This window comes from Moschus berezovskii, chromosome 21, assembly GCF_049115385.1.
Source record: "Moschus berezovskii isolate FMDL1 chromosome 21, NW_MosBer_1.0, whole genome shotgun sequence".
NCBI classification, from domain to species: Eukaryota; Metazoa; Chordata; class Mammalia; order Artiodactyla; family Moschidae; genus Moschus; species Moschus berezovskii.
Genome location: NC_142480.1, coordinates 66743174 through 66761603, shown reverse-complemented (window position 1 = coordinate 66761603; position 18430 = coordinate 66743174).

Genomic DNA, 18430 nt, shown 5'->3' with positions numbered 1-18430 from the left:
GGCCTCAAGAGGAACCTCAGTCTTGACTCCCTTCCCCCTCAGAAATGAGTGTCTATTGTTTAGGCCACCAGGCTATGGTATTTTGCTATGGCAGCACAAACAGAATAATACTCCCAGAAACTTGATTTCTCTGCATCCTTTGCTAGCCGCCAGTGTTTCTGCTGGCCTTGCTTCCCTGCTTCACTGTATCTAACTCAGGATTCAGGTGTCTGAGATGGCCAGAGCCTATATTTTCCTGCAAAGAGTGCTGAAACAGACCACCAGATATAACCAGGTTCTGTAGAATAGAAGTGGGAGTAGGTTCTGCCTCCCACCAAAGTGAATAAGTAGGGGATTTCCAACCCATAAGGACAATATGCAGGTGCCAGGCAGTCAGTTTGAACTGGCTGGTTCCATAAAGGAAATTTGATAACAGGATGTTAGAAGAGGCAGGGGATAAAAGCAAGAGAAATCAGAGGGGTGAAGAAGCTGGAGGAGATAAGGGATTTCGGATTTTAAGAAAAAATAAAACACCAGAAAACCTTCATGACGGGTTAGCCAGTTGTTTGCTGAACCTGGTCTAATCTGACCACATAGGGTTTCCTATGTAGGTGTCAGGCTCTGTGCTCCTTGTTGGCAGTCTGAGACCAAGTTAGAATAAAGACCATTTTGATACTTGACCTCATTTTCTCAGGTCCTTACATTCCCTCTACAGCAAAGAAAGCCATGTCTCCTAAGGAAAGAAATCCATATAAAGTGGTATTAATAGGTAGACAGATACATACAGGGTCATCCATGCGTGCTCAGTTGCTAAGTCTTGTCTGGCTCTTTTGTGACCCTGTGGACTGTAGCCGACCAGACTCCTCTGTCAGTGGGATATCCCAGGCAAGAATACTGGAGACAATTGCCATTTCCTTCTCCAGTGATCTTTCTAGCCGTAGGATCAAAACCCCATCCTGCATTGGAAGGCAGGTCCTTTACCAATGAGCTACCAGGGCAGCCCATATACAGGGTCACAGGTCACAAATGATGGTGTTTTCCCAAAATGAAATGAGGTTCTGGAGAAACATTTAGTTCTAAATCTGGAGGACCTCTAATATCTGAAGCAGACATTTCAGAAAGGGCTGTGTATACTCTGTTACTGAAGCCATAGATATGGTTCCTCTTCTGGAACTGAGGATCCTCATCAAACAGGCTCATATTTGCTTATTGACTGTCTAGGCAATATTCTGGATTCTTTGGAGGAATAGAGATGAAACAATTTTATAGTTATAAGACAACTGGATAGAAATGTCAAGACTCCTACTTAATTAAGTTGCTTGGAAAATAATTTTCTGAGTATTTGTTTCTCTTTTGAAAACAGTATCATTCATCTTAAAGAAAAGTTGCAAGGCAGTAACTTAGTAGTCAAAGATGTTGAAATGTCATTTTAATTACTCACACATTGTCTCTGTTTTGGGGTGACTCATGTCACAGAACTATCTTCTCTCATATCATCCATCAATTAAAATATTCCATTTGAAAGAAAATATTTAGTTATAAGAAATGCATTGATATGAGCAAACAATTTAATATCAAATATTGCATTGAAAATGTGAATTTAAATGTATATATTTTTTAAAAAATTGTCTTTCAGTTATTTTAGATATTTGATAGCATTGCTATTTTCTTTGTTTATTAGAAAATGTGAAGTTACTCCTTAGTCCATCAGTCTTTGAGATTTTACAGCAGCAATTAAACACCAGGCAGTTCTTTTTGTCTACAATCTATCTTTATTACAGATTATTAAAAAAACTGGAATGGGTCCTGGCCCAGAGTTGGGGCTCATCAGTGGGCAAAAATTTGAATCTGGGCAGTGTCTGGGCAAAGATTCCCTCTCTGTACCTTCCTGACCTCAGGGCATGCTAGGTTAAGATGCCCAGAACTGCCATTTGTCTTTGTGGTTATTGCTGTTCTTTGACTAATTCTCTGCTTGTCCTGAGCCATGTGATTGGCTGTGAGCACCTCACAGGTATCACTTCTTTCTACTATTGCTTCTTCATTCCTTAAACAGAAGAGAAATAGAGGAGACTATGGACTAGTTTCACTTCATGGCAAATAGATGGAAAAACAGTGGAAACAGTGTCATACTTTATTTTTGGGGGCTCCAAAATCACTGCAGATGCTGATTGCAGCCAGGAAATTAAAAGACGCCTACTCCTTGGAAGGAAAGTTATGACCAACCTAGATAGCATATTAAAAAGCAGAGACATTACTTTGCAAACCAAGGTCCGACTAGTCAAGGCTATGGTTTTTCCCGTGGTCATGTATGAATGTGAGAGTTGGACTGTGAAGAAAGCTGATCGCTGAAGAATTGATGCTTTTGAACTGTGGTGTTCGAGAAGACTCTTGAGAGTCCCTTGGACTGCAAGGAGATCCAACCAGTCCATTCTAAAGGAGATCAGTCCTGGTGGTTCATTGGAAGGACTGATGCTAAAGCTGAAACTCCAATACTTTGGCCACCTCATGCGTCGAGTTGACTCACTGGAAAAGAGTCTGATGCTAGGAAGAATTGGGGGTGGGAGGAGACGGGGACGACAGAGAATGAGATGGCTAGATGGCATCAGCGACTCGATGGACATGAGTTTGAGTGAACTCCGGGAGTTGGTGATGGACAGGGAGGCCTGGCGTGCTGTGATTCATGGGGTCGCAAAGAGTCAGACACGACTGAGTGACTGGACTGAACTGAACGGAACTGATGGACTAGTTTGCAGTACACCTAACTTCTATTTGCAGAAGTTGGATATTTTAAAAATCTGTTTCCTAGACTCCCTTGCAACTAGGATTCAGAGTGTTAATTAGACTCAGCCAATTAGATGAACCTGAGTAAGATTTGAAAGGGAGACTAAAGCACAGGCAACCCCTATCCAGTTGATGAGCAAGGTCTCAGGGCTGGGGTGGGGCTTCCAGCACGAGCTGGTTTACAGTGCACTTTCTCCAACTCCTGAGTGAAGGGAGTGGCAGCAGCACTGACAGGTTTGTGATACCCCGTCTGCAATTGTCAGGCAGGGCAGAAGCAGGTTTAGTGGCCTCAGAGGAAGTAACTTCCTTGTGGGTGACTCTTTCATGGAAGCCTAGCTTTTACCGCATTCCTTCCACCTATTGTATAAGTATGTACTGCTGTGTATTAAGGCATTTACTGAGTAAAATCTTTCGAGTTACGTTTGTTCTCTGCAGTCAAACCTGATTCTTACAGATGGGTCAGAAGAAGACCTGGCTTCTGCTCATTTTCAGTGCCCCAGACCTGGTGTTGGGAGCATCAGGGGTGATGTTTGCTTATATATGGGACAGAGAAGACTCAAATCATGACAGGCACATTGTAACACAAGCTGGTGAACATGTCCTTCATATAAAGACATGGTAAGAAGTGATATGACCTCAATCAAATCCCTTATGATTATACAGTGGAAGTGAGAAATAGATTTAAGGGACTAGATCTGATTGATAGAGTGCCTGATGAACTCTGGACAGAGGTTCGTGACATTGTACAAGAGACAGGGACCAAGACCATCCCCATGGAAAAGAAATGCAAAAGAGCGAAATGGCTGTCTGAGGAGGCCTTACAAATAGTTGTGAAAATAAGACAGACGAAAAGCAAAGGAGAAAGGAACGATATAAGCATCTGAATGCAGAGTTCCAAAGAATAGCAAGGAGAGATAAGAAAGACTTCCTCAGTGATCAATGCAAAGAAATAGAGGAAAACAACAGAATAGGAAAAACAAGAGACCTCTTCAAGAAAATTAGAGATTCCAAGGGAACATTTCATGCAAAGATGGGCTCGATAAAGGACAGAAATGGTATGGACCTAACAGAAGCAGAAGATATTAAGAAGAGGTGGCAGGAATACACAGAAGAACTGTACAAAAAAGATCTTCACGACCAAGGTAGTCACGATAATGTGATCACTGACCTAGAGCCAGACATCTTGGAATGTGAAGTCAAGTGGGCCTTAGAAAGCATCACTACGAACAAAGCTAGTGGAGGTGATGGAATTCCAGTTGAGCTATTTCAAGTCTTGAAAGATGATGCTGTGAAAGTGCTGCACTCAATATGCCAGCAAATTTGGAAAACTCAGCGCTGGCCACAGGACTGGAAGAGGTCAGTCTTCATTCCAATCCCAAAGAAAGGCAATGCCAAAGAATGCTCAAACTACCGCACAATTGCACTCATCTCACATGCTAGTAAAGTCATGCTCAAAATTCTCCAAGCCAGGCTTCAGCAATATGTAAACCGTGAACTCCCAGATGTTCAAGCAGGTTTTAGAAAAGGCAGAGGCACCAGAGATCAAATTGCCAACATCCGCTGGATCATGGAGAAAGCAAGAGAGTTCCAGAAAAACATCTATTTCTGCTTCATTGACTATGCCAAAGCCTCTGACTGTGTGGATCACAATAAACTGTGGAACATTCTGAAAGAGATGGGAATCCCAGACCACCTGACCTGCCTCTTGAGAAACCTGTATGCAGGTCAGGAAGCAACAGTTAGAACTGGACATGGAACAACAGACTGGTTCCAAATAGGAAAAGGTGTACGTCAAGGTTGTATATTGTCACCGTGCTTATTTAACTTATATGCAGAGTACATCATGAGGAACGCTGGGCTGGAAGAAGCACAAGCTGAAATCAAGATTGCTGGGAGAAATATCAATAACCTCAGATATGCAGATGACACCACCCTTATGGCAGAAAGTGAAGAGGAACTCAAAAGCCTCTTGATGAAAGTGAAAGAGGAGAGTGAAAAGGTTGGCTTGAAGCTCAACATTCAGAAAACAAAGATCATGGCATCTGGTCCCATCACTTCATGGGAAATAGATGGAAAAACAGTGGAAACAGTGTCAGACTTTGTTTTTTTTGGGCTCCAAAATCACTGCAGATGCTGATTGCAACCATGAAATTAAAAGATGCTTGCTCCTTGGAAGGAAAGTTATGACCAACCTTGATAGTATATTAAAAAGCAGAGACATTACTTTGCCAACCAAGGTCCATCTAGTCAAGGCTATGGTTTTCCCCGTGGTCATGTATGGATGTGAGAGTTGGACTGTGAAGAAAGCTGATCGCCGAAGAATCGATGCTTTTGAACTGTGGTGTTGGAGAAGACTCTTGAGAGTCCCTTATACTGCAAGGAGATCCAACCAGTCCATTCTAAAGGAGATCAATCCTGGATGTTCATTGGAGGGACTGATGCTAAAGCTGAAACTGCAATACTTTGGCCACCTCATGCGACGAGTTGACTCACTGGAAAAGACTCTGATTCTGGGAAAGGTTGGGGGCGGGAGGAGAAGGGGACGACAGAGAATGAGATGGCTGGATGGCATCACCGACTCTGTGGACATGAGTTTGAGTGTACTCCGGGAGTTGGTGATGGACAGGGAGGCCTGGCGTGATGTGATTCATGGGGTCGCGGAGAGTCGGACACGACTGAGCGACTGAACTGAACTGAACTGAACTGAAGGTCGAAATGGCCCAATGGTGTTAAATAAAAGAACCCTGACGCCAAATAGATAATGTAACAGGCTTTACTGGCTAGGCGCCCCCAGGCGGGAACCCCAGACCTAACAGGGTGAGGTCGGGGAAGTCCGCACTGAACAAAGGCAGAGAGCGACTTATATAGCCTCTCAGTAAGGAGCAGCGAAATTCTTCCCAAAAAAGGCGAGGTCTGGAGTGGTGGTCTCTCATAGGTCAGCTAGTTGAGGTGGCGAAACTGGGTTGGTCGCTCTGGAGGTTAGGAGGGAGGGTTGATTTCGGTTGAGAGCTGTTGCATCAGAGACTGTTCAGCAGTTTGGTGGGAAATGAAGAGGAGAAGAAGAAGCCAAGATGTCCTAACCTCCAGAACGACCAACCCAGTTTCCAGAGCCCACCCCGCCAGCCACGGGGTCTGTGGCTCCCTCGGGTCCGACCCGCTCCCCGGGCTGATTCATCACCTCGATAGGACTGCTCTACCATCTGCAGCATACAGGATAAGTCCCCAATTCGGGTCTTTGGTGGGGGCCTTCCCTTTGGCGATTGGTCCTAGGGAGTTCGGCCGGAAATCGCGGCTGCGTCCGAGCTCCCTCCTGCCGCAGGCCAGGCCTGCTCCTTGGCGCCAGTCGGTTCGGAGACATCTGTCTCGGCTGTGGTATCCCTAATCCTCGCTGAGGGTTGTCTCATTCAGGGACGCCCGACTGACTCGACTCCTAAGCCTAATTCTGCCATTCACCATGGGGACCGCCACCTCCAAGGCCTACCGAGCTTGGTCAACCCCATTAGAGGGTCTCCTTGCCAACCTCAAAACCCTATGCCTTTTTTGAAAAATCCACCGTAAGTGGTTGACCTCTCTGTGTTCTGAGGCTTGGCCTCAATATCCTCTCAACAATGGCTCACAATGGCCATCAATGGGGACTTTTTGATTTTAATATCCTCCGTGATTTAGATAATTACTGCCAGAAGATGGGAAAACGGTCTGAAATACCCTAGTAACAGGCCCTAGACACAGGCTTTAGTGGCGATTGCGCCCGCACCCTTTCCCCTATACTTTTTCCCCCCTCCCAAATCCTTCTTCCCCCTTCCCCTTCTGGCCTCTCGCTGCCAGCCAAATCATCGTCCACACAGACCAAGGAAAACTCTGCCCTCACGGTTCCTCCAGAAGACCTAATGGCGCCCCACCTTCCGCTTCTGTTACTTTCTCAACTCCCTCTTCCCCAGCTTCCCCAACTCCTCCTTCATTAACACTTTCAATGCCTTCTCCGCAGCCTTCTCACTCAAGAGATGGCTCCCTGGAGGCGCCACCAGGGGGCTCCCTCTGTTCTGTTACTCTACCCACCCCAAAAGAGAGACAGGCCATCTGGGCGGCAGCCAAAACGGTAGCTGACCAGCAACATCTGTCAAGTTGGCAGATCCCACCCAACCCCCTGGGGCAGCTGCCTAACAGAGACTAACAGGAGGGGCAACGGGGAAGGGCCAGTATCTGATACATGCTGGAATGCTTGCTGGAGGGGATGGAAAATACCTCTCTCAAGGTTATTAACATGCTAAAACTAGATAAAGTAACCCAGAGCCCTGCAGTCTTCCTCAATAGGCTGACCGAGGCTCTCACCATTTACACCAGCATCACCCCCTACAGACTGGACCACAGCCTTGTCAGCTCGACCATCACCTATTCACCCACTCCTTCCTAATACTTCTTTCATGTCCCACTCCGCTATTAGGACGAGACATTCTAACTAAGCTCAAAGCCACCATACACCTGCCCTTCTCACGCCCTTAACCCCCCACCCTACCTCTACTCCTCCTCTGTGCCTCTGAATCTTCCTTTATAGACCCCATAGTATGGGACACCGAGGTCCCCACTTAAGGGAAGTAAGATGTGTATGTTCAGTAAAGAAAGTACGAAAAATGAAGTTAAAAAAATGGGTACAGAAAGTGATAAGAAGGTTTGATGGAAGGTAGACCCCAAGGAAAGAGTTTTTATGTATAGACAAAAGTTTTCTTGAGATGTGGAACTGCCTTTGATAATGGATTTTAAGTTTCTTTACCTCTGAAGTGATCTGTTCTATGTTTAACTTTAAAATCTTCTTTGTTACTTTGGCTAAGTGAGTATATTATTTCAGTGATCTACATGATTCTATCTGACTGAGTGTTATAAACCCTTTTGATATTTGCCGACAAAACTGTTAAATTGTATGGGAAATATTGTTGGAGGAATGATGAGTCTTCACAGATTATACTGTATGGGTGATGCTACTTATATAAATATCCTAGAAATTATGTGAAATTCAGGAAAATCTGATATGTCCTGGTAAAGTGTTGTCAGTTATAATTCTAGTTATTATGTTAAAATGTTACAAGTCACAGCAATGACCAGGCTACTTTGTAAATTATAATTTAATTAGATTTTAAACATGCCTTGTATGGTTTCACTCTCATGCCTTTAAAAAATACTGCTAGTTCTTCAAGATTTATGGAAAAGACTTTTCTAAGATTAACTGATAAATTTTGTTTGTTTGCTATCTGGTAAATTGGTAACAGACTGGAATTTAGTCTACTCTATGTTAAGAGAACAAAGTTTTCTTAGAATGAATCTTTCGATAACAGATTATGAATTTCTTTGCCTTTAAGTGACTCATATTTGTTTATAAAATCTTTTGTTACTTTAGTAAATAGACGTTATTTAAGATTATGTAAAAGCTCATTGTGCTTATACAAAAACTCTGTTAGACTTGTGCTATCCTAATGTCCTTAAACCATGGCAACAGTCTACTTCTAAATTGGGGAATTAAAAATGGGTGAACAATAGCTGAAAATCAGAGTCAGGGCTATGGGAAATCCAAGATGGCCGCTTGGCTTTTCCCAGCTCCCTGACAAACCTCATTTTTTATTTGATAGGTTAAAACCTTCCTGGCTACAGGGTTAATGCCTCCATAATGAAAAATCACTGAATATTAAGTTTTGTAAATTGTTAAACTAAGTTTCTAGTTTTGTTAATTAAGGTCTAGTGTTTACTAAGACTCACTGCTGAGACAGTTCCTTGTTACATAATATTGCTAAAAAATTTAATTAAGTTATTAAGAAGGACACTTTGGCCACTTCATGCGATGAGTTGACTCACTGGAAAAGACTCTGATGCTGGGAAGGATTGGGGGTGGGAGGAGACGGGGACGACAGAGAATGAGATGGCTGGATGTCATCACACGACTCGATGGACATGAGTTTGAGTGAACTCCGGGACTTGGTGATGGACAGGGAGGCCTGGCCTCCCTGGTCGCAAAGAGTCAGACACGACTGAACGACTGAACTGAACTGAAGAAGGACACTCTAAGTTCATTTCTAAGGCTTATCTCAGTAACCAATCTTCAGATAAAGGTCAGATGCTCCATAATGTACAACCAGGAGATTAACACCAGGCTATAGTCATTTAACAAATGAAGTCAGATGACTTGGGGTATACCAGCCTTTATCTATTGAAAGTTCTTGACTTATAATTCTTACTTTACTAATAACTGCTAGCTATGACTATATTATTTTCTATGTCGCTTGTTTCAAAAGATTATTTCTTGCTTTAACAAATGTGTGACTGAGCCTGTGATATAATGCTAATATGCAATTCCATATGAGATCAATTATTGTAATAATGTAACTCTAGATATGGGAAGAAGCAACAAGAGACTCAAATTCTTGCGTCTTCTCATACCTAGAGAAACATTAATGTCATGAACCAATGTCTGGTCCTGGTTTTCCTGGTAGCCCCTGAGCAGCTTTTCTACTTCTATTAATCTTTGGGCCACGTACTTTTAACTTTCTTGTTAAGTTTGTTTCTTCCAGAATGCAACAAATCTCCAAGTGGTAGTAGGACAAGAATATTCCCTGACCAACCCCTAGACAATGCTGAAACAAGGCACCTTCTGCCGGCAGCACTCACACGCATCCGAACAACTCCCCACTCCAAGACAGGCCTCATGCCATTCGAGCTGCTATACAGTAGGCTGCATCTGCTCATCAATCTCCCAGAGCCCCCACTACCACCTCTCAGAGCCTATCTGCCGTATTTCACACTCCTCCGATCCCTTCTACGGGAACACGTAGACCACACCCTGCCCCAGCCCATTAGTGACAGAGATCGGGAGCCTCCACTGACTACCTTGGCTCCGGGAGACCAGGTTCCCTTAAAGACACTGACACCTAACCCCCTCCAACCGCAGTGGACTGGCCCTTTCACGGTGATTCTCACCACTCCCACAGCGGCCAAACTCTTGGGACACAAACCGTGGTATCACATCACCAGGCTTAAATGGGCCCCTGCACACAGCTTTCTCCCTCCTTAGTCCACAAATACCCATACCTACACTTCCAAAGTTTCCGGGCCCGCCAGACTCACTATAACCAAAATACCCCTTCCACCCATAGGCGAGTAATGACTATCAAGCTCAACTGGTGGGACTTGCTTCTAGTCACCCTCCTGGTCATACTTTTTGCCATAGGCCTCGCTTCAATTGCCCCACCAGAGTGGTCCTTTGCTCTCCGCCTCTTTCTGACCCTCGCCTACATCATAGGTTGCACTATACTTCTGGGGTGCTACTATATTTTTTTGTAGTGACCTACCTCTCAACATGTCTCTTACCTTAGCCAGTCTTGAAAACTTTCTGTCCTACCTCCTGCAAGACCTCTGGCTTGCCACGCCTATAACTGACTTCGATTCTCTCACCCAGGCAGCTACTATAATGGCTGGAGGGAAAAAACTTGCCCAAAACAAGCCAAAAATGGCTTGTTAAAATCACGTCTACTTCTTGGGGCCAACAAGACCGAGCATGGGAAACAGGCAGAACCTGGGGACTGAGAACCTATGTTCACAGCCCTGGAGGCTTATTCACTATCCTCCTCAAAAAGGAACCCCCTTATCAGCAGACCACCAGACGCATGGGCCCCAGCCCTGTGCTAGTCCCTCCCACAACTCCCACAGCTCATTCATTAGGCCAAGACCTGACTGGGCCTCCATCACCCACCACAGTGACCGTTGCCCCCGCCATGTCCTCTTCATCTCCAGACCACCCGGTGTGGGACCTCGTTGTCAAAACCTTTAAAGTCCTTAATGCTTCCCGACCTAACCTCACTAGAGAATGCTGGCTCTGACTAGACGCACACCTACCCTTCTATTTAGGGGAAGCTATATCTGACAACCACACTGTGGTCAACCGAACTCAATACCCATGGGGACAACGGGGAAAGATCTCACTCCAACAGGTAATGGGAGCAGGCACATGTGTTATATCTCCAGGAGCTCAAGCCCCTGTGGGGTTATGTAGCAGTACCTTTTCGGTGTCCAACGGTTCTTACCATTCTGCCCCCACTGGGTGGTGGGCTTGCTCAATGGGTCTTATACCCTGTATTCATGGCACCGTTATAAATTCTGGCCAGCTATTTCCTAAAATGACCTATTATGAAGAGATTCAGATGGAACTGGTGTTTTCCCCTCTCCCGTCTAGGACTAGATGAACTGTCGGAGCAGCCGCAGTTCTCTTGTCATCCATGGTGGGGCTGGGCATAGCGGGGCTACAGGGGTAGGAACCTCAGCCCTGATCCTACAAGACATAAATTATAAAATCCTGCAGTCAGCCATTGACTCAGACTTCAAACATTTAGAACAGTCCCTGACTAAATTAGAAGAATCTCTAAATTCCCTAACGGAGGTAACCCTACAAAACAGTCGAGGGCTGAATCTCCTCTTTATGCAACAAGGGGGCCTCTGTGAGGCTTTGGGAGAACAATGCTGTTTTTATGTCAATCATTCTGGAGTCATTAAAGACTCCATGGCTTTGCTGAGACACCGTAATAAAGAAAGAGAACCTAAAGAGAGCGGATGGTACAAACAATTGTTCAGCAGGTCTCCTTGGTTGACGACTTTAATCTCAGCCTTGACAGGTCCACTTGTCATCTTACTCCTCTTGTTAACAATCGGGACCTGCATCATCAACAAGCTGACCAATTTTGTCAGGGAATGGGTAAATTCAATTCAACTTATGGTCCTGAGGTCTCAGTACAAGCCTATGCAATTAACAGGGACCCAAGATTGAATCTAGATAAGCTACAGGTGAGGGAGGGAAGAGTTGAAGAGCTGAAACAACAACGATGGAATGACAGGCCACAGACCCAAGACCATGTTAGCCGGTTGGAATTAAACCTGTTTTAATTCTTGTAGTCACTTTACTCACATTGCTCTTCAGCCCACATACCAACAGCTGCAAAAGATGACCTGAAATGCCAACAGACAGAAAATGATGATGACTGCCAATTCCAGACTCCTGTCTAAAGACCCTGAGCCCCTGGGAACACGGGGGCCCAGCCATGACCCAAAATCTCCATGATGCCCCTTTCCAGCAGGAAGTAGGCAAAGACGACAACGTTGTCCATTATCCTATCAAAAGGGTCGGAATGTAAGGCCGGACCCTGGTTGTCATCTTGGTTCTCCTCCCTGGTGGCCATCTTGGCTTCTTCTTCTCCTCTTCATTTCCCGCCGGCAGGAAAAAGTCCCACCAAACCTCTGAAGAGTCTCTGATGCAACAGCTCTCAACCGAAATCAACCCTCCCTCCTAACCTCCAGAGCGACCAACCCAGTTTCGCCACCTCAACTAGCTGACCTATGAGAGACCACCACTCCAGACCTCGCCTTTTTTGGGAAGAATTTCGCTGCTCCTTACTGAGAGGCTATGTAAGTCGCTCTCTGCCTTTGTTCAGTGCGGACTTCCCCGACCTCACCCTGTTAGGTCTGGGGTTCCCGCCTGGGGGCGCCTAGCCAGTAAAGCCTGTTACATTATCTATTTGGCGTCTGGGTTCTTTTATTTAACACCATTGGGCCGTTTCGACCTTACACTTAGGCCATGCTGGAGTTGTATGTTGACCTACATGCTTCTGGAGTGAGGCTAAAAGGACTGTCCTTCTTTCAGTGAGGTGTAACATTCCCTCACTTACTCAAAACTCACAAAGAAAAACTGTTCTCATTAAATTCCAAGACTGGATTTTAAAGGCTACCAGAAGGGATTGGAAGTGAGGCCTAAGTCATTCAAAATCTGTTTTTCATTGGCTAACCTGAGTGCTGGCCCAGAGATGTTTAGAAAAAAAGAAGAAACGAGCAGAAGGCCAAGGGAACCTGGAGAGTGCCGGAGACCCCGGGGACACCCTTGGACCAGTCAGACGGTCAGGCTGCAGGAGGCTTTTCTCCATCCCTGTGGTTTCCACTTGCCAGTATTTCTAGACTGTTTCTCTCTCCTCAAAGATATTTCACATCAAGATAACTTTTCCCTAGAGACTCTTTTCATTTTATGGAATTTTTTTTTTCTTCCTTCCCAGATAGAACGTCTGCCAACCTATAAATTGAAAATCCAGGTTGTATAAGGGAGTTTGGAAAATAGCATAATATATTCTACCTGGAAAGTTATGTTCCCACTGGATTCTTATCTTAGTCTGTTTGTGCTTCAGTGACAACTTACTTCTCACAGTTCTGGAGACTGGAGTCAGCACAGCTGCGTTCTGGTGAAGTCTTTCCTCTAGGTTGCAGACAGCTCTTATTACATCCTCACCTGGTGGAAGGGGTCTATCTCTCCTACAAGGGCACTAATTCCATTCACAAGGGCTCTACCCTTGTGACCTAATCAACACCAAAAGGCCCCATCTTTTAACACTGTTATGCCAGGGAGTAGATATCAACCCATGAATTCTTAGGGGCATGAGCAGATCAGTGTTGGTAGCTAACACTATGAAATGCTTCTCCTTTCTTTGTACCCAAGTAGGAAAAGCTCTGGCAATTGGTTTTTCTTTTCTTTTCTTCTCTTTCCATAATGCCTGACATCCATTTCAAAGATGGCTATCTAAATAAATACATTGCCAGCCACAGAAATAAAGATCCAGGCTTCCCCTTTTACCCTCACCTCCTCACCAGGCCCCTTTGTTTAGGTTTAAAAGATTAAAGTTAAGTCATTCAGTCATGTCCGACTCTTTGAGACACGAAGGACTATAGCCTACCAGGCTCCTCCATTCATGGGATTCTCCAGACAAGAGTACTGGAGTGGGTTGCCATTTTCTTTTCCAGGGGATCTTCCCAACCCAGGGATCAAACCCAGGTCTCCCACATTGCAGGCCGATGTTTTACCATCTGAGCCACCAGATAACTGATTTTTTGCCCACTGTTTTCTTTTCTTCCTTACACTTTAATTCTTACCCTTATGTTTTAAAATCAACAATAAAGGGTGAACCCTGAAACCCTAGGTCCAACCTTGATCCCAATAAGACAGAACATTATACCCGCAAACTCTCTGTACCCAAGACTTCCCTGTGTGGCCCCAGGCATGCCACGGACCCTCCAGGACATGTGAATAATAAACCAGGTTTCCTTCAGAGTTTCCTGATTGTTTTTGCTGAGGATGTCTTGCAATCATAAGAACCACAAAGATCAGCCCAAACACAACAATGGTCCTGAAAGTAACCAGAGCCCACGTGAATGTCCTCAGCCATTTCTGGCCAATAACATTATATAGTTGAGACTGGCACAGGACAGAATATCTACATCATTCTCTTCCCTTTTGCACTAACAGGAAGGAATCACTCATGTGCAAAGAGCCTATGCTGCCCAGAGTGTATGAGCGAGGGCCAGGTTCACCCTACTGCTGGTTACTCGTCAACCTTCTCCCATCCCCTTTCCCCTTTCTCCTGCATACTGTCCTTCCCTTTCCATAAAAGCAGCTGGGAGATTATCCTCATCTGCTGGGCAGATCCTCCCTAAAGATGTTCTGAAGTGGGCTTCAATATTTGAAGATTTTTCTGAGCCTGGGCACTTACATCTAAGGACATGATGTGATTTTCAGTAAGTTTCTTTGTAAGACTAATGTGAGGTAACTCTTTAGGCTTCTGAGTTCCATTTCCTGGTACTGATAAGACCAAAATTCCTTCAATGTAGCCTTTTTTTGAGGCAGGAAAAAAGAAGGGAAAATGTTTTAAAGAGAAAAAAAAGAGTATGCATTTTTGTTACAACATGCTACATCGCACTTGGATGCTTTTAAATTCAAAGGGTAATACAAACACCAAGTCTTGCCGAACTGCAAGCCCTTGTAAGCACAAGGAAGAGAGATTTACTAGGTACTATTTTAATTGTGTGAATAAGAAAAACCAAATTTGCACTGAAGTGTAACCCCACTCACTGCTTGTTATTTTACATATGTTTTTTATCTCATTCCAGTTAGCAATGTTACCTAACCTCTTGCTCTTATGTGAAAATAGACAGTGAACTAGAGACGCTTCTTGAAATTGGTGGTAACCAGACTTGACAGATGCCTAATGAGGAACCAGCTGCTCAGCCCAAGTGAAATATAGAACTAGCTCCTGCTGCTGATCTCTTTTGATCTAATTTGTACACGTGTCTTTATTCATGATCTTATGGAAAAAATATGTTAACAGCAGCATTTCAGATAGGTGTTAAGAAAAATCCCCAAATCTGTGGAAGTTTCTCTTTTTTGATGCTTCTGTTTTTTTTAATTTTATGGAAGTATAGTTGATTAGAATGTTGTGTTAAATTTTGCATTACAGCAAAGTGACTGAGCTATACATACATACACACACACACACACACATACACACACACATTCTTTTTCATGTTCCTTTCCACTATGGCTTATCACAGGATTGTGAACATACTTCCTTGTAGGAGCTTTTTGTTTATCATCCTATGTAAAATAGTTGGCATTTGCTAACCCTAAACTCCCAAACCACCCCTCCTCACCACTCGGTAGCACAAGTTTGGAGTGGAAGTTTCTCTTAATCGGCAGTGTTTGCACTGGCAAGTACCACAATTCAGTGCCACCCCCACCCTAACCCACACTTTGTGGAACTGGAAGCTATTTGACTAAAAAGGGAACGTTTTTGCCGCCTACAATTGAGTTATCTTTTCACTCACTGCTCTGTTATCCTGCCTTGAGTGCACTTGCCTGATTCTCAGCTCTTGAGAGAATTACAAGGACATCTTCCTTTGTTATTCTAGCTCAAGACTTCTGTACTACTCACAAGAGGATAAGTTTATCTTCCATGAAGAAACAGTGAGGAATCTGTTCATTAAGAGAGAGTAAAAATGAATGAAATAATGATAATAGGGAGATCCTGAAGAAAAACAAATTAGAGAATTTGTTTTTCTAATTTGGCAAATTCACCAAAAATTGGGGAAGAAGATAAAAGGTGCATTTTATAAACTCCTCCTGCCCCTGTGCCCAGTGAGATTCCTGGCTGACAAGGATCACTCACTGTTCAACATAAACATAACCACACAACCAGCAACTTGGCTTTAACTGTTTTCATCTATTTACAATAACCAATTTTTCTTTCAGTTCAGTTCAGTTAAGTTCAATTGCTCAGCCGTGTCCAACTCTTTGAGACCCCATGGACTGCAGCACGCCAGGTTTCCCGTCCATCACCAACTCTCGGAGTCCACCCAAACTCATGTCCATTGAAGCAATGATGCCATCCAACCATCTCATCCTCTGTCGTCCCCTTCTCCTCCTGCCCTCAAACTTTCCCAGCATCAGGGTCTTTTCAAATGAGTCAGCTCTCCGCATCAGATGGCCAAAGTATTGGAATTTCAGCTTCAACAGCAGCAGTCCTTCCAATGAACACCCAGGACTGATCTCCTTTAGGATGGACTGGTTTGATCTTCTTGCAGTCCAGTCTCAAGAGTCTTCTCCAACACCACAGTTCAAAAGCATCAATTCTTCGGTGCTCAGGTTTCACTACAGTCCAACTCTCACATCCATACACGACCACTGGAAAAACAATAACCTTGACTAGACTGACCATTGTTGACAAAGTAACGTCTCTGCTTTTTAATATGCTATCTAGGTTGGCCATAACTTTCCTTCCAAGGAGTGTCTTTTAATTTCATGGCTGTGAACACCATCTGCAGTGATTTTAGAGCCCCAAAAAATAAAGTCTGACACTGTTTCCACTGTTTCCCATCTATTTCCCATGAAGTGATAGGACTGTATGCCATGATCTTAGTTTTCTGAATGTTGAGTTTTAAGCCAACTTTTTCACCCTCCTTTTTCACTTTCATCAAGAGGCTTTTGAGTTCCTCTTCACTTTCTGCCATAAGGGTGGTGTCATCTGCATATGCAAAGTTATTGATATTTCTCCTGGCAATCTTGATTCCAGCTTGTGCTTCTTCCAGCCCAGCATTTCTCAAAATGTACTCTGCATATAAGAAATAAGCAGGGTGACAATATACAGCCTTGACGTACACCTTTTCCTATTTGGAACCAATCTGTTGTTCCATGTCCAGTTCTAACTATTGCTTCCTGACATGCATACAGGTTTCTCAAGAGGCAGGTCAGGTGGTCTGGGATTCCCATCTCTTTCAGAATGTTCCACAGTTTATTGTGATCCACACAGTCAAAGGCTTTGGCACAGTCAATAAAACAGAAATAAATATTTTCTGGAATTCTCTTGCTTTTTCCATGATCCAGAGGATGTTGACAATTTGATCCCTGGTTCCTCTGCCTTTTCTAAAACCAGCTTAAACATCTGGAAGTTCACAGTTCACATAATGCTGAAACCTGGTGTGGAGAATTCTGAGCATTACTTTACTAGTGTGTGAGATGAGTTCAATTGTGTGGTAGTTTGAGCATTCTTTGGCATAAGCCTTTCTTAGGGATTAGAATGAAAACCGACATTTTCCAGTCCTGTGACTCCTGACGAGTTTTCCAAATTTGCTGGCGTATTGAGTACAGTGCTTTCAAAGCATCATCTTTCAGGATTTGAAATAGCTCAACAGGAATTCCATTACCTCCACTAGCTTTGTTCTTATTGATGCTTCCTAAGGCTCACTTGACTTCACATTCCAGGATGTTTGGCTCTAGGTGAGTGATCATAGCATCGTGATTCTCTGGGTCATGAAGATCTTTTTTGTGCATTTCTTCTGTGTATTCTTGCCACCTCTTCTTAATATCTTCTGCTTCTATTAGGTCCATACCATTTCTGTCCTTTATTGAGCCCATCTTTGCATGAAATACTCCCTTGGTATCTCTAATTTTCTTGACGAGATCCTTAGTCTTTCCCATTCTATTGTGTTCCTCTATTTCTTTGCATTGATCCCTGAGGAAGGCTTCCTTATCTCTCCTAGGTATTCTTTGGAACTCTGCATTCAAATGGGTATATCTTTCCTTTTCTCCTTTGCTTTTGCTTCTCTTCTTTTCAGAGGTATTTGTAAGCCTCCTCAGACAGCCATTTTGCTTTTCTGCATTTCTTTTTCTTGGGGATGGTGTTGATCCCTGTCTCCTGCACAGTGTCATGAACCTCTGTCCTTAGTTCATCAGGTACTCTGTCTATCAGACCTAATCCCTTAAATCTATTTCTCACTTCCACTGTATAATCATAAGGCATTTGATTAGGTCATACCTGAATGGTCTAGTGGTTTTCCCCACTTTCTTCAATTTAAGTCTGAATTTGGCAATAAGGAGTTCATGAACTGAGCCACAGTCAACTCCCAGTCTTGTTTTTGCTGACTGTATACAGCTCCATCTTTGTCTGCAAAGAATATAATCAATCTGATTTTGGTCTTGACCATTTGGTAATGTCCATGTGTAGTTCTTTGATTTTCATAAATTTTGGAAATTTTTGAAAAATCAATTTTTCTTTGATTTCCATAAATTTTGGAACTCACCAAAGTAGAAAAAGTGACCTAAGTTAATCATATGTAATAAATATAGCCATGTTAAAATAATTTTCAAATAATATGTGAAAATTTGCATTTTTAAAAGTCTAAAAATTTTGCAGTCATTGATTTCGCAAATCTGCACTTAGATTTGAATCAAGGCAGCCCATAGCATAGAAGGTTGCATGTCTTGGTTTGTTTGGTTTGTAACTTCATCTAAGATTAAGGACTAAAACAATATGAGAAACATGTTTTAGGA